This window comes from Mastomys coucha, unplaced genomic scaffold (assembly GCF_008632895.1).
Source record: "Mastomys coucha isolate ucsf_1 unplaced genomic scaffold, UCSF_Mcou_1 pScaffold5, whole genome shotgun sequence".
NCBI lineage: Eukaryota > Metazoa > Chordata > Mammalia > Rodentia > Muridae > Mastomys > Mastomys coucha.
Genome location: NW_022196911.1, coordinates 27,549,791 through 27,563,166, shown reverse-complemented (window position 1 = coordinate 27,563,166; position 13,376 = coordinate 27,549,791).

The window sequence follows — 13,376 nt, the reverse complement described above, 5'->3', positions numbered from 1 at the left end:
CAGGCTATCAGAGCAGCCTCCTCACTGGCTGCTCCTTAGCCAGGCTCAACTAGACAGTACATCAAGGCCTGGCTTCACCTCTCCCTCACTTAGGTGTCTACAGTGCTGGCAGCATTGAACTGGCACGTATCAATGAATTAGTTAACCACTTTGACACCCAGTGGGTTGTAGACAAACGCTGCACCCACCCAAGAGTTCTGGATCTGTGAATAAAACACACACACACACACACACACACACATACATACGCGCAATCACATGCACCAGTTAATTTTGATATGCGTTACCTAGCTCAATGGCTGAGCCCTTCTAAACCTCCCCACGACTAGCACATTCTCCCATCCAACATTCCTGAGTCAACGTGCTAAATCACTATTTCATCTCTGCTACCCCAGACCCACTCAGGGGAGTGGCCCCTAGGGCTGCTTTCCTGAATTCTAACATGGCTGGTTGTTTTCTTTCCTGCAGCTCTTACATCTGTTCCCTCTGCTTCCCTATCATGATGACACTCCTCATCTCTCCTTACCTTCATCTCCTGTCTGGGAATTCTAAAAGTCCTGCTTTTTTCACCCTGCCCAGCCATTGGCTCTTTATTGATCAACCAAAAACCAATTGGGGACAGGGACTACCAGTTTGGACATGCCGATTCCTAATTTGGGGAGCCAAATTAAGACAAAGCGTTGGAAGCAATTCCCAGCACTGGTGTCTCTGCCTTTCTTTTGGAGGGATGGAAGAAACACTTTGTAGTTTGTCACACATTCTGCTGTGGCATTATTTGACTGAATGGCTGGACAGAGTGGACGTTTTAGGGAAAAGACCCCCACGTGGCAAACAGGCAGCAGGTGAGACATCCACAGTGAAACATGGAACCCAGGAAACATGAATGTGGACATACAGAGCAGAGTCTTCCATGGAAAAGGCCCAAGTCCTCAACTCCAGAGGTCTGGGGGGCAAGCACCTGGAGGGAAGAGAAGGAGAAAGGCCCCGCTCCACCCTCCCCAGCTCACACACTAAGAGAGTTCACTGTCTGCTGGGTATGAACAATAGTGGGCAGCCTCACCCCGGGGGCTCCCCACACACCACAGTGCCTGTATATGCGTGTGGCTCCTGTCTTACAGGACAGGAGACAGAGTCCAGCATCCATAGGAGAGGCCCCTGGGTAGTTTCTCTGATTGGACAGTCTTTTATCATGTGACCATCCTCCAAACTAATGTCTGTAAGACTGATTTGGACAGTTTGGGTCATATGGCCACCCCTAACCAATGCCTGTTACCTGTTAACTGGTTCCAGCCAGCAGAGTTGTGATGTTGGCATTAACAGCTTCCTATAGGCCTTCTGTGCTATGGAGGAGGGGCAGATACTGAACGGTCCCGGTGCCCGCAGCCTCTGTGTTTTGACTCTGTTTCTGCCTCTGCTATGTTACTTGTGGCAGGACACTAGACATCTCTGGGTCTCAGTGCCACTGCCTGTAAAACAAGAACCTCCTGTTTCTACCAGAGTGGCCATGAAGACCCTCTGGTGCCAAGCGTAAGTCCTCAGGGTAGCATCTAGTCCCACCCTCTGGGTTCCTGTGGTTCCTCTCCCCTGTGGTCCACCTGTAGGAAACATTGAGATATTAGGGACGTTTTCCCCCTATGGAAGAGGCAGGAGAGCAGGCTATCCCAGCTAAGCCAGCAAAGCCACTCTGAGGCAAGCAGGGTGTTTCACGCCACCCTGCCTTATTCAGCACCACATTAGGCCCCATACTCAGTCCCTGATCCAGTGCAGATCCCCCTGGGATTCCTGCCCAGCTCCTTTTGTGTCTGGGCCTCAGTAATTCCTCTCTGCAAAATGGCCTTTCCAGGTTCTGGAGCCAAGCATTCAAAGTGCAATACAGACTGGGCACTTTGGGGCCAGTAACTAACCTCTCTGTACCTTGATCCCTTCCTTCAAAATAGAAATAATACATTTCCTGTTTCGTGGGTTTGTTGCAAAGGCCCAAGTACATCAAATATGTGTAAGGAAGGAATATGTGAACAATCATGTGGCCAGAGGGGATGGTGTCTCAGGGGTGTGGTGCCAGGCAGAGGGTCACTGCCGAAAACCAGCCTGCATTGAGGGCTTTGCTGATCTTAGCCACTACATCCATGGGACACTTCATTCAGACTTAACCTTTGTTGTTAATTGGAGCTGTGAAGCAAACGAGCCTCCAAAGGATGTGCCACGCCCCCACCTGGCGGAAAACTGGAATCACATCCCATCCACGGAAATTCCCAAGAAATGTTGGGCTGAAGGCTTGGCTAGGCAGTTAGGAGCACTTGCTGCTTTTGCAGAGGACCTGGGTTCAATTCCCACTGCCCACATGATTGTTCACAACCATCCTAATTCCCGTTCCAAGGGATCTGACAACCTCTTCTGAGCTTTCCCGGACTCCAGGCTTGCACATAATCACATATACACATGCAGGTGGAACACCCCTGTTATATACAAAATAAAATACATCTTAGATTAATGAGTATAGTTTGCACTCAGACCTTTATAAACTGGAGCTAATGTGTTCCATAAAGAATTCTGCTCAGCTGGTAGGTGGTGCCTGTAATCCCAGCACCGGGGAAGCAGAGGCAGGCAGATCTCTGTGAGTTCGAGGTCAGAGTGAATTCCAGGACAGCAAGGGCTACACAGAGAAACATTCTCTCCAACAAACAAACAAACAAACAACACAAAAACTAAAATAAAAAACCAAACAAGCAAAACGAAAATCCTGTTAAGCTGTTTTACAGGTAGGGAAACTGAGAGACATTAACCTTAAGTAATTTACAGGTGCATTTTAACTGTGGCAAAACCTTGCCTTCTGTGTGAATATCGTTGACTCCTGACGACTGGGCCAGTGGTTTCATCTCTTCATTAAAAAGTATTAGCAGGGGCTGGGGAATGTGGGCTCCGTTGGTAGAGTGCCTACCTAGCATGCACAAGGCCCTGGGTTTGATCCCTAGTGCCTCATGAACTAGGAGTTGTGATACACAGCTGAAATCTCAGTACTTAGGAAGGGAAGGCAGGAAGATCAGGAGTTCTAGGTCAGGCTCAGCAGATAAGAAGACTAAGGCCAGCCTGGGCTAACTAGCTAAACAGGGGGAGGTCAGTAAGGGTAAAGAGACATGAAAGCCACAGTCTCAACAGCTTGTGCCTTTGTCCCAAGAAAGAGAGGATCACTCACCATGGCATTTACCGTTCTTTAACAAAGAGTCTAAGGTCAAAATGTCTCTGCTCTTGCAGAGCCCACAGTGGGAACCTGAAGCAGAAGCAACCCCTAGACTCAGCAGCAGCACTTCCATCCCTTCCCCCCACTTCTAGCACAAGGTGTTGTCCCTGTTGAGCAGTGGTTCTCACCCTTCCTGATGCTCCAACCTTTTAAAACAGTTCCTCATGTTATAGTGTCCCTCGACCATAGAGTTTGTTTTGTTGCTACTTTATATCTGTGATTTTGCTACTGTTGTAAATCATAATGCAATTTTCGGAGGTAGAGGTTTGTCAACACATGGGTTGAGAAGGGCTGCTATTGATGGAGGTGGGGGGCCAGGAGAGGTATTAAGAAAGGTGTCAAATCCAATCAACAAGTGCAGGCCATGTCCCATGTTGCATCTGTCCATGCATTACTGTGCCATGAGGCATTTGGAGGAGGAATGTCAGAGTCCCCTGAGGCAGGCTAGGCTTCCTATCACTGTATAGATAAGCCTTCCATGTTGGTAAAGAAGCATGCAAGCAAAGGAAGCTGAGAAAAGGAAATATTTAGGTAGCTCATGTTGGTTTGAGCATTTATTGAGGTTTTCCATCATGGTGAGGGTTTGTGATAGAGTGTGTGATGGAGTGTGTGATAGAGCACATGGTGAAGAACATGATGGAGCACATGATGGAGCAGGTGATGGAGCATGTGATGAAGCATGTGGTAGAGAATGTGATAGAGCACGTGATGTAGTATGTGATGGAGCATGTGATGGAGCACGTGATGGAGACTGTGATAGAGTGTGCAATGGAGCATGTGATGGAGCATGTAATGGAGTGTGTGATGGAGCATGTGATGGGGCATGTGATAGAGCACATGATGGAACAAGTGATGGAGCATGTGATGGAGTGTGTGCTGGAGCATGTAATGGAGTGTGTGATGGAGTATGTGATGGAGCGTGTGATGGAGCGTGTGATAGAGCCTGTGATGGAGCATGTAAAGAAGTGTGTGATGGAACATGTGATGGAGCACGTGATGGAGCATGGGATGGAGCAAGTGATAGAGCCTGTGATGGAGCATGTAATGGAGTGTGTGCTGGAGCATGTAATGCAGTGTGTGATGAAGCACGTGATGGAGCATGTAATGCAGTGTGTGATGGAGCATGTGATGGAGCATGCTGCACACCTCATGACTATAGGAAGTGCAGAGAGGAAGCAAGAGCACAAGGAATCACGGGCCTCTTCAAGAGCATGATCTTCATGGTCTGAGGCCTCCCACTGAGCGCCACTGCTTACAGGTTCCACAATCTATCATAGTACCAGGCTCAGGACCAAACCTCCACTGCATGGGCACACGCTCAGACCATAACCAGGAGATCTGATCAAATTGACAATAGTGGTTCATCTAGCCTGTTACTGACCAAAGCATGCAACTGACTACCATGACCACCATGGTACTGTGACTGATGATGCTACAGCCATGTGTCCTATCAGCACAGCCTGATAACACACACGCATATACACAAACATATGCACACATACACACACACACACACACACACACACACACACACACACACAGTCCTCAATCTAAAAGCAACAGAACCAGAAATAAAGCCTGGGAGCTCATGACTTAAGCATCTTCAGACATGTGAGGGTTCCCTCCCGACTCTACCTGCAACAATTGCCACCAAGCCTATAATGGCCATTTCTCCAACACAACAAACAAGTCCATTTAGGGACACGGGGTTTCTGCAGCTGAAGCAGGCTGGGTCTGGAAGTGCTAAAACATGGGAGAGGCACAGGCACCATCTAGGAGGCCATGGCTCCCTGACAGCCTGAGCTCTGACCCAGAAGTGTGAATGGAAAGAAGGCAGTGCAGTGAACATGTGGAGCTAGGAGATGGCACAGTGGGTAAAACTCTTGTCATATAAGCATGAAGACCTGAGTTCAAATCCCCAAGCCCACGTAAAAGCTGGGTCTGTAATCCCAATGCCCCTATAAGATGAGATGGAGACAGGAGCATTGTTGAAGTGTGTGGACTAGGTGGCCTGGGGGATGCAGCATCAAACAAGAAAGAAGGCCCTGTCTCAAGCAAGGTGGCAGTGAAGGAGATTGGGACCTCAGCTGTCCTCTGACCTTCATGCACGGCTGTCCTCTGACCTTCATGCACACTCCGTGGTGTACACACGCCTGCACTCACGCACATGAACACACACACACTAAAATGTCAATTACTGAAGTCATCTGGATCAAGACCAAAAAAATGGGAAAAGGAGAAGGAGGAAGACCCGAAGGAGGAGAAAGCTCTTCCTTGCTGAGAAATGCCAGAGGTGTGCAGAAAATGAAAACACACAGACTGTTATCAGCACAGAATCGATTTACCTGCGGCCATCAGGTCAGGGTCTCGGTTAGAGCACAGCTGTCCGTATCTATATGAACCCTGAGAACACATGAGGGCATTCTCACTTCACAATGGACAAAGAGGGCAGCTCCAGCCTGACCCCAAGCTTGGACTGGGAGCCTCCAGGGTCTCCCCACCCCAAATACAGAACCTAGCCAAGCCAGACTGAAGCCCACACTACACACAGTGTGCCTGTGTTCCACAGAGATGTCAAGGAGACAAGCTTCAGCTTAAACAGAGAAGACATGTGACAGGTGAAAGCCAGCCCGGTCCCAGTGCCAGAGGGAACGTGTGTAAAAGACTGTCCCACTGTGTCAGGGTGAGAGCATCACCGTGACTAGGCTAGGGCACAGAAATACGGAGGGGTGAACAGTCATCATGTCTATAACTTCTCTCAGAAGTTGCGAAATACCTGTACAGAGACTTCTCTTACTAGGAGGCAGTTAGAAACCAAGATCTGGCAGTGAGATCCCAAGAGCTGAGAGATGAGGGCACAGAAGCCAGGCAGCTGTGGTAGCTGCCTGTAATCCCAGCACTCTGGTCAGAGACGGCAATCCCAGCAAGCTCTGAGAAAGAAGGGCAACCAAAACCATAACAGACAGTGACAGAGGAAGACACGTGGAGTCAGCTTTGGGCTTCCACACACATGTATGCATGGATGTATACATACCCCATACATATATGCAAGTGACCACATATGTGTGAACACACACTCCTATACCACATACAGAGAGAGAAAGAGAGAGAGAGAGATCTGGGCATACATATGATACATGCATGCGCATGTATGTGTGTATGAGGAACAGAGAGACAGAGAGAGCTATAAAGACACATATGGACAGAGACAGAAAGACAGAGAGATAAAGAGACAATGAGAGAGACACAGAAAAACAGAGAGATACAGAAAAGGAGACAGAGACTACACAGAATACACAGAAAGAGAGACAGAGAGATGAGAGATAAACAGATATGGAAACACACACAGAGAGAAAGAGAGAGAGAGAGAGAGAGAGAAAGAGAGAGAGAGAAACAGAAGAGACATGAGCAAAGACAAAGGGAGACAGAGGCAGAGATAAGAAAGGCAAGTGGCTTGGGCCTGGGCTTCTCAACCTGTCATTCTTGCTTTGGCCCAGACAGTCCACTGATGTGGGAATGATTGCTTGCCTTCCCTCTATTCACTGGATGCCTCTGACTATAACACTTCAAATGCCCTTACCATGTCCTGGAGGGACCCAGCTGAGTGCCAGATTCTAGGCAAAGGGCAGAAGCATGCATCTATTGATTGAGTCTTGAAACTTTTAAGATTGATCCAAATACAAATTTAAGGATCCACTCCACCTCACAGGAAGTGGTGCTGAGTAAGGAGGGGCCCCCTCCCCCAGTGAGTTTAACATGTCTGTGGCTATCTAGAGGGCTGTCGGGCATGCTGAACTGCAGCCACATATGTTGGTGTTGGGCAAGTTGGCAACACCTGTATCTACACCTGGGCTCAATTAATGGACCACCGCACGGAACATAACACCAACTGACATGCCAACATCAAGAGTCAGCCAGAATGGAGAAGAAAACAGAAGGCCAGCTCTGAGGGTCAGTGTGGGCAAGGTAGGCTTAGGTCTGAGTAGAGAGGTAGCAAGGTAGTTCAGAGACAAGAGGTGATGGACCATCATGTAAACTGGAGAGTGAGGGAGCTCACCCCAGGAAGCTGGGAGCTCTTTAAGTACCAGGTCCAATTAGATGGTGTTTCAGCTCAGACGAGCAAAGCTGAGAGTGTAGCCAGCTGTGTCTGGAAATGATCATTCAGGCAGAGAACTACTAGTGGGAAGTGTCAAAGCGGGACCTTACCAGGAATGCCAGGGGTGTAGGGGTGGCCTGAGAGAATGAGCAAGGGACCATGGCAGGAGAAAAAGTAGGGATTCGACAGGGCAAAAGTTTCTACCAGAAGCCACACAGGACTCACCCTGCCCCTGCACCCGAACTCCTGCCCTGACTGCGATTGAAACACAGAACCACTGCAGTAGAAGGGAACATTGCACTGAAAGACAGACCAGGAAGTAGCTCCTGCAACATGGTGGCTCTGAACAGGGCTGACTTTGGGGGAAAAAAGTGATTGATTTGGATAATATTTGAAAGCCAGGTATGCTGGCCAGTCTTATGTCAGATTGACATAGCTAGAGTAATATGAACTGAGGGAGCCTCGATTGAGAAAATACTTCCAAAAAGATCTGGCTGTAAGGCATTTTCTTATTGAATGATTACTGGGAGGCCTAGGCCACAGTGGGTCGGGCCACATGAGCTAGCAGACCTGGGTTCTATAAGAGAGTGGGATGAGCCAAGTCATGGTGAGCGAGCCAGTAAGCAGCCCCCTCCATGGTTTCTGCATCAGCTCCTGCCTCCAGGTTCCTGCCCTGTTTGAGTTCCTGTCCTGACTTCCTTCAATGATGAACACTGATGTGGAAGTATAAGCCAAATAAACCCTTTCCTCCCTTTTTGGTCACGGTATTTTATCACAGTGATAGAAACCCTAACTCAGACACCAAACCAGCTAATCCCCCCTTCCAAGGGACAGATCACATTTGGGTGTGAGAGACAGAAGCATCAAGAATGCCTCTGAGATCCCCGTCTGAGCTACACTAGAATGGCTAACTATTTTCGGAGAGGAAAACGGAGGCCAAGACGGTGAGGTAGCCTGCCCACAGCTACATACCACTTGTTGATTTGAATCCAGAACTCTGGCTTTGGAATCTCCTCACTCCTACACCTGCTCCCTAGTCTAATCTGTGTTTTTGTTTTGTTTTGGTTTGTTTGTGATGGGATCTAACTACATAACCCAGACTAGCCTAGGACTTGGAGATCCATCCTCCTGCCTCAGCTCCCTAAGTACCAGCTGTTCTACTACATCTCACTTCCCTAAACTTTGAAAGGAATATTTATATGGAGTGGCCAGAAGGATTGAAGCCCATCCCCTGCCTGACCTGGTGCTGGCTTCTGGGCCAGGAGGAAGGTGTGACCATGGAACATGCAGTCCTGGGCTTAGCCATGGAGAGGCATCAACAGGCCCGCGCAATATTTGGGCAACACAAACTGGAAGATTGCTCTTCTTCCCGGAGCCCAGGCCCATTACCCACCAGTCTATCAGCCCTGGAACATCCCTGGTTGAGCTCACACAAGAGTCAGGGGAGATGACAGAACCCAGGCTGGCTCCACATGACCAATGTGTTCCTACTAGTCACCTTGTGAGCCCAGAGTTGACACCCCTGTGCCACTGATAAAGACCCTACTCAGACATCCCCCCCCCCAGCTCAAAGCCAGCCATGCTAGGGACTGGGGTAGAATACACAGCCTTCAAGCCTTCGTATTAACTGCTCCAGCAGACCCTGAGGACAGAACAGCCAGCAGTGTTCAGGATCCCTCACTCCAGTGGTGCCTCTCCCTCCCACACTCCTGGCCACCTTGTTTTACTTGGTGGTGTTGGCTTCACTGGGTCAGACTCTTTCCTCAGTATCTCAGGGATGGTGACAGTACCTCGGGATGTCTGACACAGATCTGCTCCCTCGCCCCCATCCAGCTTGGAACGCCGTTGCCATGGAGAGGCATCAACAGGCCCGCGCAATATTTGGGCAACACAAACTGGAAGATTGCTCTTCTTCCCGGAGCCCAGGCCCAGACATGCCAGGGTGTGGGCTGGGGGTGGGGCAGGGAAATTCTGGGGCACCACATGACAGCCCCAGACTAGAGTCGAGCCAGCCAGCTTCCCCTGCACCCTCTAGCACAGAGCCTGTGCTCTCATCCACTACAATGGGATAGTCTGGATTCACTGCTGGAGAAGCTGAGGCCAGTGCTCTTGCCTCTGCCACAGTCTCTGCTAAGCCCAACAAATGGCTGGGTGTCTCAACCACAGATCTTTTCCCATTTTTCCCTGAAAACCTAAGGCTCTTCATTGACTTCACCCTAGGACCTTGGTCAGGTCCCTGGCCTGGCCTCTCACTGCAGTGAGGACCTGTCTCTTCCAGCCCGAGCTATTCTGTCTTCTGTAAAGTGGGGTTGTGATCACACCTCCTTTACCAGGTCTATTGGGTACAAGCAACCTTGGAGTTAGGGGGCAGTATGTGTTGAACCAGCCTCCCAGAGGATTCTGAGGTATGCGCGGATCTGGGCATCATTTTACAACATTCACCAAACCATGCCACATACCTGCCTTAAAGTCTTCCAAAGCTCCCTATTGCCTTCTGGATGAAATTCAAGAGGCTTGGTGAGGCTTGTTGTCGATAGCCTATTTCTTCTACTTTTGTGTGTTCATACGTTTCAGTCTAAAAATACCAGCATGTTGATTTATGGGAGCGCCTCACTGTTTATGTTAGGTAATAAATGACTTTCCCTTTAACAACGAAGAAACTCAGACTTCTGACATCCTGTCCCCAGGAGTTTGCCAGGACCTAGTGTGAGCATTTTGCACAGGTGATCTCCTGCCATCCTCACAGCTACCCAGATGCCTGGCTGCCCTCCCTGGAGAATGGAGGGCACAGGGGTTCAGTGGGTTGGGGTTCACACGGCCAGAGTGAGGCCAGCCTTCGAGCCTCTGACTGTCAGAGCATTCTGCACAATCTGCACTGGCTGCTGGCCTGGAGGGGGTGGGGTGCCAGGCAACAGGTCCAAGACATGCATCCCAGCTGTGTCTGATGGGAAAACAGACAGATAGATCAAACACACAGGGCCAGAAGGGAAGGCCTACAAAGCCTGCCAGGACCCTCCAACTTTGTCCCAGAAGTATTGAGAATACCCAAGATTGAACACAGAACACCAGACCCACTTTGGAGTTTCTGAGTCAGTTGGGCTTGAGTAGAGCCCTTGGTGGTGGTGTGGAGACTATACTGTGAGAACTGACACCAAGGGAGGAACACGCAGTGGTGGGGAGCAGGGGCAGGGAGGGGGGTTGAGTACCCAGGCTATGGCGGTAAGGGTTACCTCAGCTAGGAGCCTGGGGAACAAGGCCCTCTGGTTCTGTCCCCTATGAGCTGCACTGATTCAGTCAAATGGTCCTGAGCCCATGGGACAGACAGGTACCCCTCACCCCTGCTGGGAACAGCCTGCCCTCACTCTCTGTCCCCACAGGAGACTCCAGCATGCCTGACAGGAAAGGGTTGTCAGGACAAGACTAGGGTCCTATTCCTGGCAATCCCCTGCCCCAAAGGCTGTGTCAGGAAAAGTGTCTATTTTCCCTCTGGGTCCGAGTTCTCAGTGGTCTTGTCCCAACATCCCATTAGAAGGACCCATTCTGGAAAGTACCCTTCTCCATATCCTTCAGAAAGAGACTGTACTGAGGAAAGAGGCTTCAACCTCCATTGACCACAAAAAGCTCCACATGTCTATCCCAGATGCTCCATCCCAGAAGGGCAGACAGACAGAAGTCTCCAAAGGGCCTAACGCCTGGAAGATCATCTCTGGCAACCAATGGGCCTGGAGCCTAGGATGGCCTATCTTCAGCTCCCACCTGGTCAAATCTCTCCATTTCCCCCTCTCCCTCTCCTTTTCTTCCATTGTTTTCTCCCTCTATGCCTCCCTTCCTCCCTCTTTCCCTCCCTCCTTCCTTCTCTCATGGCTTATGATTTATAGGGAAGGGCAGTAATTCACACTTTATATAGAATTTGTTTACATATTTTACAAACAATACGTTATAAAATTATTTCAGGTGTTGAGAAGCATGCTAAGGCAAAACTAAGGAGAAACGGGACTAAAGAGGAGGCTTGGGGTGAAGAGGGAGTTGGGGGACAGGCCTCTCTAAGGCACTGATCTCTGGGTAATGACCTGGAAGGGGAAAGACCTGGTCCTGGAAGCCCCTTGGGAAGGGCAAAAATCAGGAGCCTCTGCACCCCACCCAGAGGTGGTCAAGGAAGCCTGAGAGGGTAGGCAAGGAGGCTGGAAAGCCCAGAGTCCCAACTGGCAGCAGGGATGTAGCAAGTGGGATGGGAGCGCAGGGAGTCAAGGTGGCTCATGGTTTGAGACTGAGGGCTGAAGGAAGCCCGCCCTCAGTGAAGTTCTGATGGGAAGATGGAGGAGAGAAGCTCCAGGTGCCAAGACCAAGAGGGAGGTGTGGACTTCAGATGCACAGAGTACCGGAGCCCAGAAGCAAGACTCAGCCCTGCTCGTGGGTAGATCCCAGGAAACAGAGCGGCTCCTGGTGAGACTGAAGCGGGGAATTCTGGGTCAAGTGATGCATGTCCCTCTAAGGAGCCACCTGCTGGAGTAGCCTCTCTCTCATTAAGTTGCTTCTTATTACAGCCCTGATGCAGTTTCTTTAATGTTTTTACTCTGAAAGGTTTTGCTGTGTGCCAAGTACCAAGTTCATCTCTGTACACTAGTGACAGAGATGGTCAGTCACCGGATCACTCCCACACATGTATGTATGGTCACACCCACGCACACATGCATGCACTCACACACAGTGATAAAGTAGTGTGGGATCCAACCTCACTGTACCTCCATTTTTGAATTCTATTGTCCTCTGGATTAGGGGAGGCCAGCATAATGAGGAGGAGCCTGGGAAACCAGGCCAGGCAGAACACTTCGTCCTGGCACACAGAACATCCTGACTCCCTCCGATCCCATGAGGCCTCAAAAGAGTCGCCCTCTGTCTCCAGCCTCCCTTTTTACCTCCCAATAGTGGAGACAAAGACACCACCATGGGAACTGTCATAGAGGCTCCATGAGAATCTTCACAGCATCCATCCATAATTGTTGTCTCCTCCATGTTGAAGGGACACGCTCCACCACTCCTCACTGGGGAATACTCCTTCACAGGCTGGGATGGCTGTCTCAAGTACCTATTGATGGCTGACTGACTGAACTCTGGCAAGTTCTTTTGCATCTCAGAAATGCTGGGGAAAGAGGGCAGGCAGGAGGCTAAGGGGTAGGTCTTAGCTGTTTTGCACCCCAACCCAACCATGGTCACCACAGAGGCCCTAGGCCACACAGATTTCCCACTGTCACTTGACATAGCAGATCTAGTTCCTGACTTAGAACCTGTGCAGAAGTGGGCAGCCCCATCTTCCTCCTGCCAGAGCTCACACATCTGCTCCTCCATTCATACCCAGACCAGAAAGCAGCCAGGTTCTGGGCTCAGCTCATCCTCTAGAAGCCCCGTGACACTGGCTTTACCACAGCTCAATAGAGTAAGGGAGGCTTCTCCCAGGAAGAAGGTATGCTCCAGAGCCACTTCCTCCTGTTGAGCGCCAGCCCCTTCCCACAGCATTATGCATCCACACACAACTGCATCTCCTAGAGAAAAGCATACTGTAATAGACATCAGGGATGAGTGGATGGAGAAACCGCAGTGTGCAGCAGCTCCTGCCGCAAGCTAGCTGTGTTTAGATTTATTTTTCTAAATTTTCCCCATTGGAGATGAACTATTATCAAATCACAGGGAAGGAAGACCCAGGGTTTATTTATTTGGAGTTAGCTGTTTTCTTGAGACAAGTTCTCACTATGTAACCCTGGCTGTCCAGGAGCTCACTACGTACACGAGGGGGGTCTTGAATTTAGGAGTCCTGCCTGCCTCTGCCTTATGTGTGTTAGAACTAAAGGTATGTGTCCCAACACCTGACCTTAAAATACCTTAGCTTTAATATCAAAAAGCAAAAGTAATTATATAAATCTGCACACGTAATCTAGGTGGGACAGAACATGACTTGTGACTAAGAATCACCCACATGTGTGTGCAGCACCTGTATTCAAATAAGAAATCGTGAGTAAGCTGGAATGACATAGAAAGGCTCCCGAT